At 36.7% G+C, this 21,613-nt stretch overlaps 1 protein-coding gene across 6 annotated transcripts in view; it reads left to right on the top strand.

The window, feature by feature from the left end:
• The window catches only part of TPRG1 (tumor protein p63 regulated 1), a 242,034-nt gene that overhangs the window by 39,310 nt on the left and 181,111 nt on the right, over nt 1–21,613 (top strand). For 3 of the 6 annotated variants that reach the window (XM_074297889.1, XM_074297896.1, XM_074297888.1), the window contains exon 2: nt 7,711–7,849. The exons of the other annotated variants lie outside the window; for them this stretch is intronic. The gene's annotated coding sequence lies outside the window, so the exon portion shown is untranslated. The remainder of the gene's footprint in view (nt 1–7,710; nt 7,850–21,613) is intronic. 6 annotated transcript variants of the gene reach the window in all.

The raw sequence follows: 21,613 nt of genomic DNA, 5'->3' as shown, positions 1-21,613 counted from the left end.
GGGTTTCAGATTTCTCATCTCCAAAATTGGAGTCCTGTTCTAAGTGATTAATTCAAATAGCAAATCCACCAAACTTTGGGATCCCTACAAACATGGAAGAGAAAGAGGCAGGGGAATAACAGGACATTTCCTAGTATGGTTCAATGAGGATAAAGCAAGGGGTTCAGTCTTTAGAGAAGGAGAAGCTGCTGTTCTGTGTGACTCTTGGGCAAGTGACATTTTCTCTATGGACCTTTGTTTCCTTACCTGTAAAATGAGAGATTTGGTCAAGATAGATGAACTTTCAGTTTTTGTCTAGTTCTGAATTGAGGAATCTGGTGTCTCCACAGATGAAAATCCCAGACACCTCAAATATCTATTAGCTATATGCTCTTGGGAAAACCACTGAACCTCTGTTTCTGTTTTTTCAAATGAAGATAATAACAGCAGCTTGAGAGGTAGCTCAAGATTTAGATATTTCTTTTCAACCTCTCAAGATTGTTTAGGGATGACCAAGATCATATTTGTCATCTAAGTTCTTATTCTTTACCTCCCTTTCCTTCCCCAGAATCAATGACCCTGATTTAAATTAATCCTGTCAGGTTAAATCCTGGAATGAGCATCAGTGTGGTTCGTGTGCAGTCCTCCATCACCATGTCACTAACAGCGAGTAATGGTATATCAGGATTGGTATTACCTGAGACTTCACTGTAGTATCGTACTTTGAACAAAGAGGATGGCAGGTTAATTTGACAAGGGTGCTGAAGTCAAGACAAAGGACCTGGCTAATGATGGTTGTTTGAATGACATTTAAACCCTTTCTCTGACTAGTTTATAATATTTGAAGTGTCTGTCTGCATTACCGAGGGAACTAAGGCTCAGAGAGACAAAATAGCAGTTAAATGCATAGCCTTAATCTAGTCCAGCCTTTTACTCCTAATGCCCTCCATTCCAAGGCAGGTATTCTCCTCAAACATTTCCTCCACATTCACACTCATATATATGTCCTTAATACATTGGTTCCAAGTTCCCCATTCATCTCTCCCTCCTCCCAATGCCCAGAATGTATTCCCTTGACCCTTCCCAGCTCCCTCTAAATGCTATTCCAAGTACTACAGCTGTCTACAATCCTCATTCCTGGAGTTCTGGCTATTCTCCTGCCCTGTCAAAACTACTTTGATTATGTTCTACATCATTTGCATTTATATATTTGTGAGATTGTGTCTCCTTTGCAGAAAACAAATTCCATGAGAGCAAGGAGACGTTTTCTTTTGTGATTTTTGTATGATTAACATTGTGCTTAGGGCACAAGGACTTATGTTTTTTTTTTTTTTTAATAATTATTTTTTTTAAAATGAATTGAATAACAAGAGAATTATGGGAAGATGTACAAAAAAGAATAAGAATGATAATAAATAGTCCAATTGTCGAGTAACTTCTGAGACTTCAGCTGTCTATATTCAGGAAATAAGGAAGAGCAAGAAGTTAAAGATATATATATATATATATATATATATATATATATATATATATGAGGCCAGGAAAGATGGTGGTACCTGTCGTTAAAATGGGAAAGTTCCCTCAGTAATGCAGACAGACACTTCAAATATTATAAACTAGTCAGAGAAAGGGTTTAAATGCCATTCAAACAAGCATCATTAGCCAGTTAAAATGGAGGAGTTGTGGCCAAAAAGGAAGAAGATCAGCTCCTTTTGGACATCACCTAAGTGGACATCTTAAGTGTGAGGGGCTCACCTAAGTGGAGCTGCCTGGCAGTTAGAAGGCAATGAAGGATTGAGAGTTGGGAGAGATGAAATAGAAATAGATAAGTTTGAGTCACCTCCTAGAAAATGATCATTGATTCCATGGGAGCTGATGATTACATCTAAAGAGAGAGAAAAGAGCCTAGAAGAGGGCTCACATTTAGGAAGAAGGATTTAGCCTACAATTAAGCAAAGGACACTGAAAAGGGAATGTCAGGTAGATACCAAGATTTAATAGTATCACTCAGCTTAAAAGAAGAGGTAATATCCACAGGGAACCGGTCATTAGCAGTGTCAAATATTGTGAAATGGCAAGAAAAATTTAAAATAAAAAACGGCCCATGGATTTGGCATTTAAAAGATCATTGGAGAGAGCAGTTTGATTCAAATGGTGGGGTTGTAGCCAGATTGCAAAAGAGCTGAGAAGTGAGTGGGAGGTGAGGAACTGGAGGCAATGAGTATAGAGAGCTTTTTCTAGGAGTTTGACTGTAAAAAGGATGAGATATATGATGATAGTCTGAATGGATAGCAGTATCAAGTGAAAACTTTTTTTTAGGCATGGGAGAAATCTGGGTATGGTTATAAGTAGCAGGAAACAAATAAAGAGATCTGGAAAGATTGGTATTGCCCTGAAGATCACTGAAAGTTTTAGTTCTCAAGAAAATGGGAGTTTACTTCTAGAGTGAAATGGAGTAAGTGTCTTGGCAAGGAGGAGGGCCACTTTTCTGTCAGATACTGGAGCAAAGAGGAAAGATGGGGAAATAATGTAGAACTTCAAGGTCTGACCACAAGATGGTTAGTAGTCTATAACTTCATCCTATTCAAGATTCAGGAGGGTGAGGAGTCCTACACTTAATCTTGGTGGTTATTCATCAGCTGATAAACAGATAATGTGGTTACATGGAGTGCTATCTGCTTCTCAGAAAGTGGAAGGCCTTTTATCCCCGTATGTGATTCTCTCTGGTTCATTACGCCATCCCATCATTCTGGTGGACATGCATAGAGTTCATTTCCCCAGCTAGAATCAGCTCTAAATCCCCACCAAAAGGCAAGCTCCTATTTCTGCACTGACTTGTTATATTTCATTAAGCTCACAAGATGTAGCCATAATGGAGTTGGCTCTCTAAAGGAACAGACTACACCAAACGGTAGACAGTGTTTGATTCTTTGCCTAGAAAGAAACCTGACAAAAAGACCACATAAATGAGAACACCTACTGTTCTACTGTAGGGCTGCAGCATTTTAATTTACATAAGTTCAACAGCATTCATAAAGCACCTACTAAGTACCAGGAATTATGCTGGGTATTGACATTAGGTCGCTTATAGACTCCAGGATCCTCTAGATGATATATGAGCCCAACTTAGCCCAAGAATTCTGGAGAAGCCTTAGTTCTGTTTATCCCTTCCATGGCTTTCCATCCAAATACAGGAAAAGGACAGAATATACAACACAAATCCCAATGGTATGCAGCTAACGTGTCCAATAAAACAGATCCTCACATGAAAAATGAGGAGCTCTGGTCCCAGATAATGGCTCTGTCTTGTCTTACCAGAGCTCATGGACCACAGTTCCAGTTCAGTCAAAAGATCATGTATAGAGTAAGTTTTCTTATTTTGGAGTCTCTTTCTTATTGTCTCTCTGTCTTTCTGTATTTCATTCTCTGTCTTTAAGTCTCTGTCTCTCTCTTTCTGTGTGTGTGTGTGTCCATGTGTGTGTATCTCTCTCTCTGTATTTCTCTCTCTCTCTCTCTGTCTTCGACTATTTCTCTCTTTCAATGGCTTTTAGGTAGATCAGTGGATAAAGTGCTGAGTCTAGAGTCAGGAGGACCTGAGTTTAAATCTGCTCACTATTTGTGTGACCCTGGAAATTACATTTAATTTTGTTTGCCTCGGTTTTTTCAACTGTAAAATGAGCCTAATAACAACACCGTTGCATAGTTGTGAGTATTAAGTGAGATATATTTGTAAAGCAAACCACTTGGCACATAATGTCATATAAATGCTTGTTCCCTCCCACTCTCCCTTTCTGTCTGTCTGTCCATCCATTGGTCCATCTATCTATTTAAATATCTGTCTTTCTTTTCTATACCTCTGTATTTAGAGAGACGACTGAGAACTTACAATGGGAGATCTGTGTAAATCAAGTGGGGAATGAAGTCTAAATAGGAAACTTGTGGAAATAAGGGAAGGCCAAAAAGAACCCCTTCCCAGGATAACAAAATGGAGTGTGAGTCGGGGAAGATGAAGATAATAATAAAGAGGAAACAAGGCCTTTGGACTAAAATAAGTCCAGAATGGTATGGATCTGTCTAGTAGTGTTCATCAACTTATATTCAGCACAAAAAAAAGATCCAGACCAGTTCAAATCCATACATATTTATTAAGTGCCTACTATTTTATAGACACTGTTCTTGGTCCTGTGGATACAAGACAAAATAAATCAGGAGGATGTTTTTTATTTGATTTCTCAGGAAATCACAGCCACCCCTCAATGGGATAGGAGCTAAATATATAAATAGCTTCAATAGAGCTCCCACCAAGCAAGTAGAAAATATGAACAACACCACCATAATAATAATACCCAAACCAATAAAACTATACAAAACCCAAAGCAAACAAAATCTCCTGAAAATCTGAGGAAGAAACTGAGGTGATAAACAAGACAACTTAGAGCAGCATGAAAAGAAACAGTGTACATTGAAGAGATTCTCTAACTTGGCCCTACCCCAGATAGCCTTCTCTATCACACAGCATGATCCCAGCAGCACATCTATTCTTGGGTTGCACCACACAGTCTGTGATGTGAGAGCTCCAAACCCCAGAAAGGCTCTGATCTGGCCTGTCTGCCATGCTCTTTACATTTGAAAAGCTGTCCTTGAATGGATTGGTGACCAAGAAATGGTAATGTCTCTTGCCTGAGGCAACAGCATCCATGGCGTCTGCTATGGTTATGTGTTTGAGGGGGGCAGGAGGCAATGAAGGCTGAGGTAAGAGGTGGGATAGTTACAGAAGGTTTATTTCTCACAAAGCTTTTTTTTTTTTTTTCATATACTGATTATCATCACTGACACTTGACAGGACCATTGATGCGTATTACAAACCCAAGCATTATATATTTTCGATTGTCAGTAAGCATAATATGCAATGGAGATAAACTGGAACCTTTCCCAGTAAGATCAGGAGTGAAACAAGGTTGCCCACTATCACCATTACTATTCAATATTGTATTAGAAATGTTAGCCTCGGCAATAAGAATCGAGAAAGAGATTAAAGGTATAAGAGTAGGTAATGAGGAAATCAAACTGTCACTCTTTGCATATGATATGATGGTATACTTAGAAAACCCCAGAGATTCTAATAAAAAGTTATTAGAAATAATTCACAACTTTAGCAAAGTTGCTGGATACAAAATAAATCCACATAAATCCTCAGCATTTTTATACATCACCAACAAAATGCAACAGCAAGGGATACAAAGAGAAATTCCATTCCAAACAAATGTTGAGAGTATAAAATATTTGGGAATCCATCTACCAAAGAAAAGTCAGGAATTATATGAGCAAAATTACAAAACACTTGCCACAAAAAAAAAAACAAACAAACAAACCCAAGCATTGTTCTATCTAGATGGGGACTCTAAGGCTCCTCAAAGGGAGGTCCCAGGAAGACAACAAATTCCAGGGTTGAAAGGGTCCATAGTAGCTCTTTGATCCAAACTAGGATATCATCAGTCAAGAAATCCATTAAATAAATAAATAAGTCAATAAACAATAAACAGACTTACATGCCAGGCACTGTACTAAGTACTAAAGATACAAAGAAAGGCAAAAACCATACCCTCCTCTGAAGGCACTTCCATTCTAATAGGGGAGACCCATGTACAAAATCAAATGCACACACAATATATACAGAGTAGATAGATGATAATCTCATAAGTAATGGATAAAAAAGAGAGTAGGAGGAGAAAGTAAGATTTCAATTGGGACATGAATAGCCTTTACTTTGTGGAACAAATGGTGTTTTGTTCTAGGTTTTTAAAGACATCAAGGAAGGTGAAAATCATTATGGCTCAAGGTAGCCCACTGGGGATTCATGGAGCTCTAGGTCTTAAAATCTTTATTTTTTTTCTTACATGGAACATACATTTGTTCCTATGTCATCTATCCATTGCTCCTGTGTCTTCTCTCTACGGCAAAGTAGAACAACCATTTCCATGGTTTAAGTATTTGAACAAAGAAAAGATATTCCTTCCTTTTTCTTTTGCTTTTTGTCTTCAATCCCCAACACAAGACTCTCTTTCTCCAGGATAAATTTTCCCAGAGAGGTTTTCAATGGATACTCATTTCTTTTTTTTTAAATAATAGCTCTTTATTTTCAAAATATATGCAAAGATAGTTTTTAGCATTCACACCCACAAAATCCCATGTTCCAAATCTTGCTCCCTATCTTCCCTTCTATGTTAAACATGTGTAATTCTTCCACACATATTTTATACCAAAAAAAATCAGATCAAAAAGGGAAAAAAGTGAGAAAGGAAAAAAAGCAAGCAAAGAAAAAAAGGTGTAAATACTATGCTGTGATCCACATTCAATCCCCATAGTTCTCTCTGGATGCAGATGGCTCTCTGTATCACAAGTCTATTGGAAATGGCTCGAATCACCTCGTTGTTGAAAAGAGCCACATCCATCAGAGTTGATCAAATGGATATTCATTTCACAGGAACTCATGCCTTTTTCCTAGTTTAGCTGACATCTTCTTGACTTTTGCCCAATCTATCAATGTCCTTTTTAGATTAGAATGATCAGAAATGAACACAATACTCTAAATAAGGCCTCTTGAGGGCAGAGAACTGTTGTTCTCTATATAGTTTCCCTATATCTTAAAGTGATTCATTGTTTACTGCAATTTATAGAATATTGACTTATATTGATCTCTTGACATCCACTAAAACTCACTCTTCTTTTCCCCTACTTTCCCTACTAACTGCTACTTGACTCTACTTCTCCCATCTGAGATTTGTGAAATTGATTTTTGCATTCATTCATACCATTTACATTTATCCCTCTTGATTTTTTGCCTCATTAGTTTCAGTGTGATTTTCTGCGTAGTCTTGCTCCTTTTGCAAATTGGCTCCATCATCTATCTTATCAGTCATCCCTTATAGTTTTCTTACATTACCTTAAAATTGGAAAGGTAGAACACCTGTTCCATTCTCCAAATCACTCATGGAATCTAATCTACAAACCATATATGACTTCTCTTTGGGCTTGGTCTAAGAATTTCTGAAGCCATTCAATTCTATTATAATCTACTGTCTTAGGCCCCCCTTTTTTCCACAGGAAGACTGTACCTTTACAAAATGCTTTGCTGAAAATCTAGATAACTTTTATTTGCTGCATTTCCCTATTTCTTGTACAGAGAATTTCTGGCACGACAACTTACTTCATTAGTGTCAGTTACAACCATCTTTCACTTGGTAGATTGAGCAAATCTTAGGGAGTTCCCTGAGTCATAGAGAAATGGGGAATCTTGCTCAGGATCACACAGCTAGAATCTAAAGAAGGTTAAGAATCCAGGTCTTCCTGAGCAAAGCACTCTACCTGTTGTTAGTGTTACAGTGCACATTTGTTACAAGCACATTTAGCTTGGAGACAGGAAGATTGGACTTTAAATTGGGTCTCAAACACTTGCAAGTTTTATGACTTTGACTAAGTCCCTTCACTTTTCTCTGCCTCAGTTTCCTCAACTGTAGGATGTAGACTAATAATAGCACCTACTTCCTAAGGTCATATCAAATGAGATATTTGCAAAATATTTAACATTCACCTGGCACATAGTAGTTACTAGTTTCCTCCTCATGATATCAGGGAGTTCCTCAGGTCAAGCCTCATGCAATTATTTAAAATAAAGTAGGAGAGTGAACCAAGTCCCTTAAATTCCCTGAGTCTCATTTCCCTCTTTTGCAGGTGGAAGGGGTTGGGCAAGATGTCCTCAGCAGTGCCTTCTAGCTAAGGATCTGGGCCTGTCTTCTGCACTAGTCTTGATAGCTCTGAAGGATTTTCTACTGCCATCTAAAAACTTGGTGTTTGGTGCAGCCCACAAATTGTAAGTTCATTGAAGACCTAACACAATTCAGCCCTTGCCTCAAATCCATATCTCATCTAGCACACAGTGAATTTTAGCACATAGTAGGATCTTACTAAATGAATAAATAGTAATTTTATCCCCATGGTACAGTTGAGGAAACTGAAATAGACATAAGTGATTTTGTCAGGGTCACAGAACTTGTAAGTGTCTGTGGTCACATTTAAACTGAAATCTTCCTGATGCCAGCCTGGCATTACTTCAGTACGGTGCCATGTAATTCCAAATCTAATTTTTTTGTTCATGCATTTTCACAATGGCATCTTTTTCACCAGTTCTTTTATGTTCATTAGGACTCCTCCAAAGTCTAACACACGGGGCAAAAGATGAGAGAATGGCAAAACAGCTGGTCTTAGACTCTCAATGGAAGAGCCAACAAGCATGAGTGCAAGGTCCACTTAGGTGTCTATTTGGTTCCTTAAATTAACCATTAAGTTCCCTGAGTCTCATTTTCCTCTTCTGCAAATGAAAGGGATTGGGCTAGATGTCCTTCAGATCGATGTCCTTCAGATCTAGCTAGGATCTAGGCCTGCCTTGTACATTAGGTGCAAAGAACTGGGCAGAAGGCCTGATTTAACTCATAAAGATGGGCATTGAGTTCCATTTCAGAGGGACTCCAGCCTGAGAAGACTGACTGAAGACCAATCTCTGAGAAGACATGGAAGGTCTAGGCAAGTTTGCCCCGGCCCCCTTGCTCCCTCTTCTCTCAGGATGGCTCCTATGCATGCTGTCAGCCAGCGAATGTTGGGGTGTTTGACAGTCCTAATATCACTGTTTGCATTATCAGACAATTACCAGCAGAGCTCGTATTCATCATTTGACTAACAACTCTCAACGATTATTAATTTTTTTTCTTCCCTGGCAAAACAAATATAGCAAAGCCTTCCTTTCAGCATCAGTGCTGATGCTTCTTGGCATTCCATCAGCTGAAGAGTTTTTTGGGGAAAAAAAAATAAACCCACCAACCTTCGCGCCGCCGCCGCCGTCGTCCTCCCCCACATCTCACTAACTTTACAGGCCCCCGTGGCATCTGTGTGCGGTGAACCGAGCTGTTGAGACTCAATGTAATTTGCAATCCAGCTTCTGTTAACATGGAAATGTACCGGCTGCTCTCCTGCAATCTGGGGCCTCATTCTGTCTAGCATATGGTTGCATTAAATCCAGTCTCCAGAATGTCTCTTGTTACCACGTTGTCAATCCTCGGCGAGCAGAGAACCCTAAAAAACCACTAAAGGGATGTATTTTTGGAATTGGCTCCTGTGGTCCATGCTTGATGAGAGCTGTCCAAAGGCACACTTGGTTACTTGAAATGAACTAGCCCTGTCAACTACATGCACGTAGGCACGTGTGTGCTCGCACACATATCCATACACACAATGGGAAATAGGAACATCGAAATGAACGCCCTGTTCTTCCAGAATAGGAAGTCATGCTAGGATAAAAAGGGTACTGAGGAGGGGATGCTGGGAGAATGGAGTCTATTAATGCCCTGTGGTATCAGCTCATGCTTAGGAAGCATCTTAAGATGAGGAGTTGGTGTCCTATTTTGTACAATGCGACTCAAGGGATGTGAGGCTTAAAGCAAGGTAAACATATCCATAAGATCAAGTCGTACTGGCAGGATGAGACGGCCACTCAGGTCCCTTTGGTTATATGCTTCTGGGATTGAACCATAAAGAATATAAGCCATGCAGTTTTGTTTTTCTTCCCAGGTTATTTTTACCTTTCTAAATCTGATTTTTTTTGTGTGTGTGCAACAAGAGAACTGTATACATATGTACACATATATTGTATTTTAGATATACTTTAACATGTTTAACATGTATGAGACTGCCTGCCAGCTAGGGGAGGGGGTGGAGGGAAGGAAGGGAAAAATTGGAACAGAAGTGAGTGCAAGGGTCAATGTTGAAAAATTACCCATGCATATGCTCTGTCAATAAAAAGCTATATTAATAAAAAAAAGAATATAAGCCAGACCCAGTGCTTTTCTAGAGACACCTTACCCTTAAAGCTTTGAACTCTAAGCCAGGCACAAGGCTGACCTGGACAATGTTTGGGAAACAGCAGGTGCTAAATCCTGTCTTTATATGGCAAAGTCTATATGAAGAACGCAGAAACAGATTGGTTCCAGGGAGAAGGTATGATAGGTCTTGTACTGAGGGTGTCCTGGGTTCAGATCTCATCTCTGACTGTGCTTAATTTGTCTCAGGAATTTAGACAACTTGCTTAAACCATGAAAAAGTTATGAGAAAGTTACCAGCATACACTCATGGAAAGACATCCCCGGAGTGATAAAATCATAGCTACTCAAAGGCACACCTAAGTTGATACTCCCAGATGTCTAAGTTTACCTTCCACTTCAAATACTTCTGTGCATTCATTAATCTCTGAACGTCCATTTCTTCATCTGCAAAATTGGATTAATTATATCAGAAGTAGCTACCTCTCAAGTTGTTATGAAACTCAAATGAGAAGAAATTTCTTGAATTTGATGGCTAATTATCAGTTGTAATTGACAGCATGATGAGCTCAATAGAAGACATCAGTCTGGCTCCCGCCCCCTTGGGCTGCACCGACAAATCCTGAATGGGAAGGCTGCCATCTTGCCTTCCTCTATCCTGGGCTAATCTGATATTACAGATGCACAATATTGGGTCAATTTCTTAAATACATGTTTAGAAATAATTTGGACAGTTCAGAGAGTATCCAGATGAGAACAGGCAGATCGTTGAAGAGTTTGAGAGTATGCCGCATAATGATCAGTTGAAGAAATGGAAAATGTCTATCCTAGAGAAGACATGACACATCTGGGATATAGGAATCCAGACATCAAATTCATCTGAAAACCCCACACAGCAGAACCAGGATCAATGGAAGGAAGTTGTGTAAGGTTTAATGTAAAGAAAAACAAAGAAGTGAACAACAAAAAACACCTTTTCAACAAATGCTTAGTCTTTTAAAAAATATGTCTAACTCTTCATGATCCCTTTTGGGGTTTTCTTGGCAAAGATAGTGTAGTGGTTTGTCATTTTCTTTTCCAGCTCATTTTAGGGATAAGGAAACTAAGACGTGTTATAAGGTGACTTATCCAGGATCACAAAGTTTGTAAGTGTCTTACAGAAGATTTGAACTCATATCTTTCTGAGCCTAGATATAGTATCTATCTATTGTATCACCTAATTACACTTGCCCAATGATCAAAGTTGGACCAAGGTGGGATGAGACATTGGCTGCTTCTATAGATAATAAGGATGCCATCATTGGAAATATTCAAAGAGGAAGGCTCATTATGAGGGCTGCAGAGAAAGGTGCATGATGTAGATGGGAATTGAACTCAGTTGGCTGAGACAACTTTAGATTCTACCATTCAATGTGACCACTTGAAGAAATTTCTTAGCACACTCTTATGTAAAGGAAATAACACTCTTATTGCATATGTAAATCTCATTCTAAAAGGAAGGTATGTATTTAGAGAAAGTCCAATCTAATCTGAGATTGGAAAGAAAAGATTATTGCCCTAAAGGTCAACTTTGTCATTTTTCTTTTTTCTTTCCTTTCCCTTTCCTTTCCCTTTCCTTTCCCTTTCCTTTCCCTTTCCTTTCCCTTTCCCTTCCCTTTCCTTTCCCTTTCCCTTCCCTTTCCTTTCCCTTTCCCTTCCCTTTCCTTTCCCTTTCCTTTCCCTTTCCTTTCCCTTTCCTTTCCCTTTCCTTTCCCTTTCCTTTCCCTTTCCTTTCCCTTTCCCTTTCCTTTCCCTTTCCTTTCCCTTTCCTTTCCCTTTCCTTTCCCTTTCCTTTCCTCCTTTTTTTCTTTTTTTCAATTTAAATTTAAATTTTAAATTTTAAATTTAAATTCAATCACCAAGCATTTGTGAAGCATTGGTTGTGTGTGCTAGGCACTGTGCTAAACTCTGATGATACAAAAAAAAAAAAAAAAAAAAAAAGACAAAAACCTCCTGCTCTCGAGAGTCTAATTATGTAAACAATATGGAAATACATAATACATGTACACTATAAACTGGAGATCATTATCAGAGGGAAGATGTTAGCATTAAGAAAGACTGCTAAGGCTTTTTATGGAAAGTAGAGTTTTAGCTTAGATTTGAGACAAACAAGGGAAGCCTAGAGCCTAAACTGGGAAGGAGAACACCCCAAATGTGGGGTGGAGGAGTCCAGGAAAATGCACAGAACCAAAGGATGAAGAACATTGTGTGAGAGAGTAAAAAGATCAGGGTAGTGGATTTCAGAGTGTGTGAAGTGTATGTGTGGGGGAATAAAGAGTAAGAAGACTAGAAAAGTAGGAGGAAGTCTCATGATATAAGGATTTGAATAAGAATGTGAGAGGAAGTTAATTCCATATAATGACTCTATTAGAACCAAGCTGAAAAATATCAAATACCATTGCTTATATTTCTTGCCTTAAGTCATCCTTTCTTCTACCATTCTTATTTCTAAACAAACTTACCATCTTCCCATCATTAAGCTTTTTACCCTTGGTACCAATCTCTTCTCTTTCTGTGTTCCCCTCATTGTTAAATCAATTGTCAAGTCTTTCCATTTTGCCATATCTGTCCATTCTGTCTCTTTTTCTCATCAGTACATCAGGCCTTGTTATCTTACCTGGACTATTGTAGCAGCTTGAAAATGTGTTTTCTCGGCCTCAAGTCCTCTCCTTCTCCAATCCATCCTGCAGTTATTTGCAAAAAAAAAAAAAAAAAAAAAAACAACAAAAAAAACCCATCAAATTTATCCATGTCACTCTCTAGATCAAGAGAATTCAAAGACATCTTTTTATCTCTAGGATAAAATATAAACTTTTCAAATTAGCATTTAAAGTCCTTCATGCTCTGACTCCAGTGAAAATTTCCAATGTTATACCTCCTTATATACTCTTTACTCTAGTTAAAAATACCTGCCTTAGGTCCTCAGTATTATAGGAGTTTAGCATCTATGCAGGATCAGTTTGCCCAAAGATATCATTCTTATTGAGGATGAAAGGAGTAACTTCTCAGAGAATAAGAGGATGAAGTACAGGAGCATGTGGGGACATTCTGTGTTGATCTATCACCTGGTTGGAAGGAGGCAGTTTCCATTGGTTGAATAGCTACAATAACACATCAAAAGGTCTCCATCATTATTGGCCGTATCTTTGAGAAGTTAAACTAGGAAGGACTGAGATTCTTTTATTATCATTTGGTGAGATTATGTGGCAGAGGAAAATGCTTGAGTGGAATCTTGGAAGTAGTCAGCTGTTTGTTCTTTATTAATCTCAGGGAAAGGCAAGGTTTGATAACTCATTTATATTGTCTTTGTGAAGAAACTCATTAACTTATTTAATTGAGTAAATCTAATACTTTCAAACTCAACTGGTTTCCCATCACTTCAGAAAGGTGGTTTTTACTTTACACCTTTAATGTGATTAATACTTTTTTTTTTAGTCTCATAAAATATTGACTTTTATTAGGTATTTAACAGTAGAGGAGAGAAAACATTCCCTAAAATTCACTAGCACTTTGTATCCCCAGAGATTATTGAGTCCATTGTTTCTGAAGAAACTAAGTGAGAAATACAGGTTCAGCTTATTGACCCAAGTAAAGCCCATGGCAGAGTATAGAAAGAAGACAATTTGTTAAGAAGTCTTGAGTTCAAGTTCTGTCTTTGCTAATTTCTAGCTGCGCAAACATCATAAGGGAACCATTTTATCTGTAAGAACCAGGTGAAAACAAGTTTGACTAATCATGTCCTAAACCCACTAAGGCTAATAAAGGCAGCCTGGGCTTTCCCTGCTTCCTCTAATCATCCTAGCTGGCCCCACTAAAGTCAAGTCCCTGACATACCTGAATCTTATTCATCACTCTTTTATTAAGTGTATGAGAAAATAAGCTTATTTTTACTGGTCCTCATACCTCAGAAGTATCCTTAGTACCTACTGCCCCCCAGAGTGGAAGGTGATTGACCATCTCTCTCTTCCCAAAGCCTTCCTTTAGAGAGGTTACCCTCACCTTTACCATTACTTTTTGTTCACTCTACCATAACTTTGAATAGGATACTTTCCCCACTCTCATTCTCAATTTTTTTTTGTCATTTTTTGTTGTCATTGTTGTTGTTTAGTTTTATCTAGCTCTTTGTGATTTCATTTGGAGTTCCTTTGCCAAAGATGTTGGACTCCTTTACCATTTCCTTCTCCAGCTTATTTTACAGAGAAAACAGAAGCAAATAAGGTTGATTCATTCAAAATTACAATGCTAGTAATTGTCTGGAGTTGGATTTGAATATAAGTTTCCCTGATTCTAGCTGCTCTCAGTTTCATATTTAGAGATAGTTATAGAATCCTTGGGGACAGAGATTATCTTTCTTTTTTTTCTATTTCTTTCCCCAGTATAGTACAATAGTTAGCATACATTTGGCATTTAATAAGAATTGATTGGCTGTCTAACTACTCCAAATTACACACCTCCATTCTGCTTTCAATGCTAAAGGGATCTTCCATGTCAATCATTGCCATCCCTGTGTGGATCCAATGTTCTTCATCCTAAATCTCTTGCACAAGGAGTATAAAATTCAAATAAAAACAAGGGCTAATAAATGTTACTATTATGGGGAAATTAGCTCTTTTTCTAGTTTGTGAAATAGATAACTGTTGCTAAAATAAATGTTTCACAAAACAGAAATTGTAGAGGTAAAAATCCAAGCTTTATTAGACTTAAGCACAGGTTCAGACTTCAGAAAAAAATAGAACAAAGATCAGGATTTTCTGACAAAGTTTATAGAAAAATTTATGAATTTGTTCCTTTTAACTTTTATAGCCTAAGATCATCTATAAAAATTAAAAGGGACAAATTCATGATCCTATGCTTACTTCAATGACATAAAAGTTGGAAAAAACAGTTACATAGACTCATGATTTCATATATTCCTGAAGAAAACAAACCTGGTTAAAAGAATTCTATAGGTAAACTAAGCCAGGCTACAGATTAAACTGCACTTAGAGTGTTCAAAATGAGTTGATTGAGGGGAGAGGGACTTTCATGTCACCAAGATGTGAGGAAAGTTAGGATTCTATTTCAAATAACATAGTACTTGGGGAAGATTGAATTTTGGATTTTATCTGAGGAAAGTCAAATAGTCTTTCCTTAAAATTTTTATTCCATGACTTAAGTTTTTCTCAGGTGAGAGTAATATTAACAGAAGAAAGCTTTTAGTTAACCAAAACTTGCAAGAGGAATTGACTGATTTACAAATAATAAAAATTAATGAAAGGAAATTTTAAAAAATCAAAAGTTTACATTATAGTACAGAAGGATACTTATGAGTCAGGGTATATATTGACTTAGAAAAAAACACATTAATATTATCTATATTCTATTGTAATTTTATCCAGTTTCTTAAAAGGTCCTAATTATATTTCACCTGTTTGGAACACTGAGAATTGTGACTGTTTGATACCACTGTTCTACACTACAACCATCCTAAGCCCAACCTTTATTAGATTCTATCTCCAAGGGTTGTTGCAAGAAACCAATGAAGTGTGAGAAGAGTATTTTGCTAATTATAAAACATTATAGATATACCATTTATTGTTGTCATTGCTGTTGTTGTAAAGAAAGATGCAGCTTTTTCTTCCCCTTCCCTCTCACTAGTAAAACCAGTAAAGAGAACTTATCTGAGTGTTCTGGACCATTAAAAATTGAGGAAATCTAGGGTAATCCCGATTTCCCTGCACAGTGTTGCAAAAACACCCTTGTGATTATTTTTGTGCCCAAAGACACAGTGTAATTTCTATCTTTAACATCTTTAAGAGGTCTTCAGCATCATCAGAGTTTAGTGAAGTTTTAACTGGCCCTGGTTGCATATGAAAAGTTAGGGATATGGACAGGTCAGTAGAAGATTCTTTAACTTTGTTTTCCATCCTTTCCCTGCCCACATATGTATATGGAAGAACAGAATAAGTTCAGGATCGGAATATTTAGGTTATTAGACAAATTACTATTGCTTAGTTGAGTCTTCAGAGATTAAACCTAGGAAATATATAGAATTTTTTTTATGAACTATACTCAAGTCACTTGAGAAGACCAATAATCTATAAAAACAGTGAGCCTGACCCTTTGACTTCCTTTTGGGCTATACTCCCACACTCCTTTTCCATCACATTTTTCTGTTCTTCCCCATGTGGATTCCATGAATGTGAGAGGGAGAGGATTTTCCTTTCCCTGCCACCTTTATTTTACTTTAGCTCTGAGAAATGGATTGGAGGTGTTTTCCCCCCTTTGTTTTGTTCTTTCCTCACTTTGAAGGGCTAGGGATTATGCTTATTGGATGAAAATAATAGAAGTTTCATCCATGGTCCCTTTGAACCCCGAATGGCAGTCAAGAACAGTCAGCCAAATTGTCAAGGAAACCCTAAGAATACAGGGTGACTAGGACTTGAGCCTGATGGGGAGTTTGTATTTGGAAATGGGACAGATCCCTATAAGAATTGTGCTGAACCAGGAAAGTAGTCCCCTTCTAATCCTTAAAGATTGAAGTAGAACAAGGGAAGAGGAAGATTATTTTCCCCATATGTTAGGGGAGTAAGTATGTTTTTTGATTGTGTCTTCTATAGTCAATGTAACCTAAGTTCTCCAAGTAGTCTGAATATATGGGGCATATTGGAGAATATGGGGTATTCAGGGAGGACTTACACCTCCATTATAATGGCTTATTGTGCCTTTATCAGATATGCTCATCCACTCCAAAGAATGCCCCTTCACCTAATTCTCACCTATGTTCCAAGAAGCGACAGTGTGTGAATCAGCCACATCCCAGTAAAGCATCTTGGCAGATGGGCTAAACTAGGATGAGGGTAGCCAACAGGCCTCAAACCCACTATTGAGTTACAGGGAAGGGTATCTACCTCAAGCATATGATGATTGCTCCCAGCAGGATGGACAAATGAACAATTTGTTCTAAGGTCCATGAAGGCTGAAGCATGTATTGTGCAGCTTAGAGATTAGTTAGGCAATGAAGACTCCAAAGTCACTCATTGAATTCATGGCCATTGCCAGCCATCTTGACTTTTATCTTGCTACTGGACTTTGGTGACCCTGGAAGAGAGAATGAGACTGATGACTTTGTACAACTTTGATTGACAATTCCAATCCAGGCCAGAGTCAATTCATCATCTATGATATCATTGTTTGTTTTCAAAAATGAAGCACATACAACAGAGTGAATTCCACCAGGTTACATCCACATTATGAAAAGCCTATAAGCTTTAATTTAAGAATATTCTTAAAGTCAAAAGAGATGCATAACCCAAGATATGAAGGGAGAGAACATGAATGTTCTTTATTATCTATCAGACTGAAGAAAGGGAAAATAATTTATGAATAAAAATGAGATAGAAAGCAGCAGGAGGTATAAAATGAATAGCTTTAATTATGTTAAATTAAGAAAGGCTTTGAACAAATAAAACAGATATAGCCAAAGCAGAAAATTGGAAGGTAAACTATTTTAGATATAGGTCTCATCTTAAAAATATAAAGAATTGCCAAATCTATAAGAATATGAATCATTCCCCAATTACTAAGAGATCAAACAATATGAACAGGCAGTTTTCCAATGAAGAAATCAAAACAATTTCTAGTCATAAAAATGTTCCAAATTATTCTTCATTAGAGAAATTGATAGAGAAATTAAAACAATCTTGAGATAAAATTTTACATCTATCAGATTGCCTTAACATAGTTGAAGGGAAAATGTTGGAGGGGATGTGGAGAAATTGGGACACTAATTCACTGTTTATGGAATAGTGAAATTATTCAACCACTTTGAAGAACAATCTGGAATTATGTGCAAGGATTTATTAAGCTACCGATGCTATTTGATCCATCAATACCACTACTAGGTCTGTTTACAAAGATGATTAGGACTTATATATTTTCAAATGTTTGTAATAGCTCTTTTTTTTCTGGTGGTAAAGAACTAGAAGTTATAGGGAAATTTATCAATTGTGTAAAATAAGTTGTGGTATATGATTGCAATGAGATTTACTTTAAGAAATAATGAGCTTGACCATCTTAGAAAAAATAGGATAGATTTGCATAAAACAAGAAAAAGGAAAAAAAAAGAAACAAAGTTATAGGATAACTATTGCATATTTAAAAAGAATAGCAAGTTGTACATAATAGATTTGAAGTTTCATGTACAATTATCTTTTTGTTTTTATTATTTCTATTCTACTATGTTATGGAATTTTTTTCTTTATTTTATAAGCTCAGAATAGAACAGTTTTTTAAGACAACAAAAGGAGGGAGAGAGTCGGAGACACACACACACACACACACACACACAGAGAGAGAGAGAGAGAGAGAGAGAGAGAGAGAGAGAGAGAGAAGTGCACATACAGAGATGCACAGAGGGAGACAGAGACCTTATTCACTCTTCCCTTAAAAATAGATTAAAAATTCAGCTAAATCAGAAGATGGAGGTAACAGAAGAATCCATTTTCAGGGTGTCTGATGGAGCCTGCAATTTTTTGATCAGTATTTTAGGATACTAATCTTCATATAGTCCCTCAAGTCTGCCTCCAACATTGACTGTATCTGCATTTTATCATCTTTGATAAACATATAGTGTGAAGACTAGTAATTTTTTTAAATTTCTCTTTTTATTAGTGACTTAGAGCATTATTTTCCCCAAGTAGTTGTTCACTGTTTTCAGTTTTTAATTTTCAAAACTGTTAGCTTATATCCTTTCTCCACTTATTTATTAGAACCTTCTGAGTAATGGCCAACAGATTTTAAATACTCTATATACTTTGCTTTAGGTGTAGAGGAATACAACATCATAAAATTCAGCCACAATTTTCAACTCTGTGAAATATTCTTCAGAGCTTTAATTACTTTACCAGGAAGTTTAGTCAAGAGAATTTCAAGGTGAAGAATACCAAATCATAGACCCCAATGCATCCTTATCATTTTAGTGTCCCCAGTGCCAAGTCTAATTTCTTTCAGTCTATAGCTGTGCATTCCCTTCTCCTTTTTTAAATAATAGCTTTTTATTTTCAAAATATATACAAGTTTTCAACATTCAACTTTGCAAAATTTTGGATTCTAAATTTTTCTCCCTACCTACCCATTCTCCTAGACAAAAAGTAATCAGATTTATATTAAGCATGCAATTCTTTTATTCATATTTCCACATTTATCATATTGCACAAGAAAAATCAAATCAAAAAGGGAAAACATGAGAAAGAAAAAAAGCAAGCAAACAATAATAAAAAGGTGAAAAAATATCCACATTAAGTTCCCATAGTCCTCTTTCTAGATGCAAATGGCTCTCTGCATCATGTCTATTGGTATTGGCCTGAATCATCTCATTGTTGAAAAGAGTTAAGTCCATCAGAGTTGATCATTATATATGTATTCTCTTTTTTAGAGAGCCATGATTCAGGAAAGAATGTTCTAAATTGCTCACCTAATTCTTGAGCATTATAATTATTAATATTTTAACAAAATTTCCATACAGAAAGCAAGAGGAGAAAATATGTCTTTGTTTCCTTTTCAGTTTTTAGTGCTTCATAACAGCTGGCTTACCATATTATATCTTATATGTATTATTCTATTATTCTTACCAGTCCCCATACATTTCTTAGGGTTTTCTATTATTCTTACCAGTCCCCATACATGTCTTAGGGTTTGGGGAACTGTTGATTACAAATATAAGGTCATAGAGTGGATCATTCATGAATGATGTTAGCTTGCCCCCAAATATCTGGAGATTCCAGAGCTCAAGTAGGTATAATCAATCATAGAGAAAAAAAAAAACAAAGAAAAAAAATGAAACTGGCTGTTTTATTTTTCTGAAAACTAGAAAGATTATGATCACTTTGAAAGAAGTCACTGATCATTAGGAACTAATGTTGGGTGATTAAAAAGAAAAAAAAAAGTCATATCCAATATATTAAATGACATTTTCCAAAATGTGACTCCCTCTTCTTCCCTCCCTCCCCCCCTCCTCTTCTTCCACCTCCTCTTCCTCCTTCTTCTTCCTCTCTCACTCTGTCACTCACATCATCAATTACTTGATTGAAAGCAGAGCAAAGATGCTTATCAAATTTGAACTGACAAATCTTGGAAGAATAACTTTAGATGACAGAATCAAAAGTCAAAATAGTCTTGACAGCATCAAAATCTGGGTCAAAACAAACAAGAACAAATTTTATGGATCTAAACACAAATTGACAAACAAATAAAATGTTGGATGTGGTGGCAAAACTGAGACACTAATGCACAATTGGTGGAGTTGTAGACTGATACAAACATTCTGACGAGCAATTTGAAACTGTGCACAAAGAGGTATATAACTGTGAAAACCTTTGATTCAGCAATATCACTGCAAGGTTTCCATCTCAAAGACATCAACAATGGGGGGAGAAAGATCTATTTGTGAGATATGTACATATATGCACATGTGAGTATATATATTTATATATATATTTATATACATACACAGACACATAAATATTGTTTATCTGTTTCTATGTGTGTGTGTATCCTTTTTGTGGTGGCAATGAATTGGAAATCAAAGGAATGTCCATCAGTTGTGGAAGGCTAAACAAACTGTGATATATGATTATAGTGGAAGATTGTTTTGTTATAATAAATGAGAAGCAGGATGATTTCAGAAAAAAAAAAACTTGGAAAGATTTCCATGAGCTGATACATAATGAGGTGAACAGAATCAAGAGAATATTGTAAACAGTCATGTATGATTAATATCTAGGAATGACTTGGTTATTCTCAGCAAGACAATAATCCAAGAAAATCCCAAAGGACGAATGATGAAGCATATTATCTTCCTCCAGAGAAATAACTGATAGTTTTAATGTAACTAAAGCATGTTATTTTTCACTTTCTTTCACCTATTTTCCAATGTTTTTGTAAACTATTTGTTTTTGCTTACAAACTCAGGGAGGGGACAAAGGAGGAAGGGATAGAATTTGGCATGAAAATATTTAAATGAAAATAGTTAATAATTGGAATAGTTAAAAATTGGAAAGAAAACCAAAAAGCAGAAACAAGAACAAGAACAAAATAAAAGAGACTTGGCTTGGTATCCATTCACATGAAAAAAAGATCTTATGGTTTTGATTGATCACAAGAGCAATATTTCACTGGTTTGGGGAATGGGAAGGCACTTCTATACAGCTACTACTATCTGATGGAATTCCCACGTCTGATAGAGCTTTGTTGAATAGAGAGCCATAATTTAATTGGAAGATTGTGCAATAGATGGAAAACTAGGCTGGAAATCAGTAAGCCTCATCTTCAAAAGTTCAAATCTGACCTCACACACTTACTAGGTGTGTGATCCTGGACAAGTCACCTAACCCTATTTGCCTCACTTTTCTTATCTGCAAAATGAAAGTGATATGAAAATGAGAAGAAAATGAGAAAATGAGAAGAAAATACTAGAAAATAGTAAACTATTCCAAAAACTTTGCCAAGAAAACCCCAAAATGGGGTCATGAAGAGTGAGATGACTGAACAAAATGATAATTAGCCTGAAAAAGAGAATTGCTGGTGGGAAGTACTGCCTGCTATCTGTTTTCTACTATTTTAATACCATTAGTTCATGCAAAGGAGAGAGCACCAGACCTGGAATCAGGAAGACCTGACTTCAAATGTGGCTTCTGATTTAGAATTTTTAAAATGAGGAAAAATGAGGATAAAAAATAGCAACTACA

The sequence above is a fragment of the Sminthopsis crassicaudata genome, chromosome 3, assembly GCF_048593235.1.
Source record: "Sminthopsis crassicaudata isolate SCR6 chromosome 3, ASM4859323v1, whole genome shotgun sequence".
NCBI classification, from domain to species: domain Eukaryota; kingdom Metazoa; phylum Chordata; class Mammalia; order Dasyuromorphia; family Dasyuridae; genus Sminthopsis; species Sminthopsis crassicaudata.
Note: the sequence above shows the minus strand (reverse complement) of the source record. Positions and strands in the feature narration are given on the sequence as shown.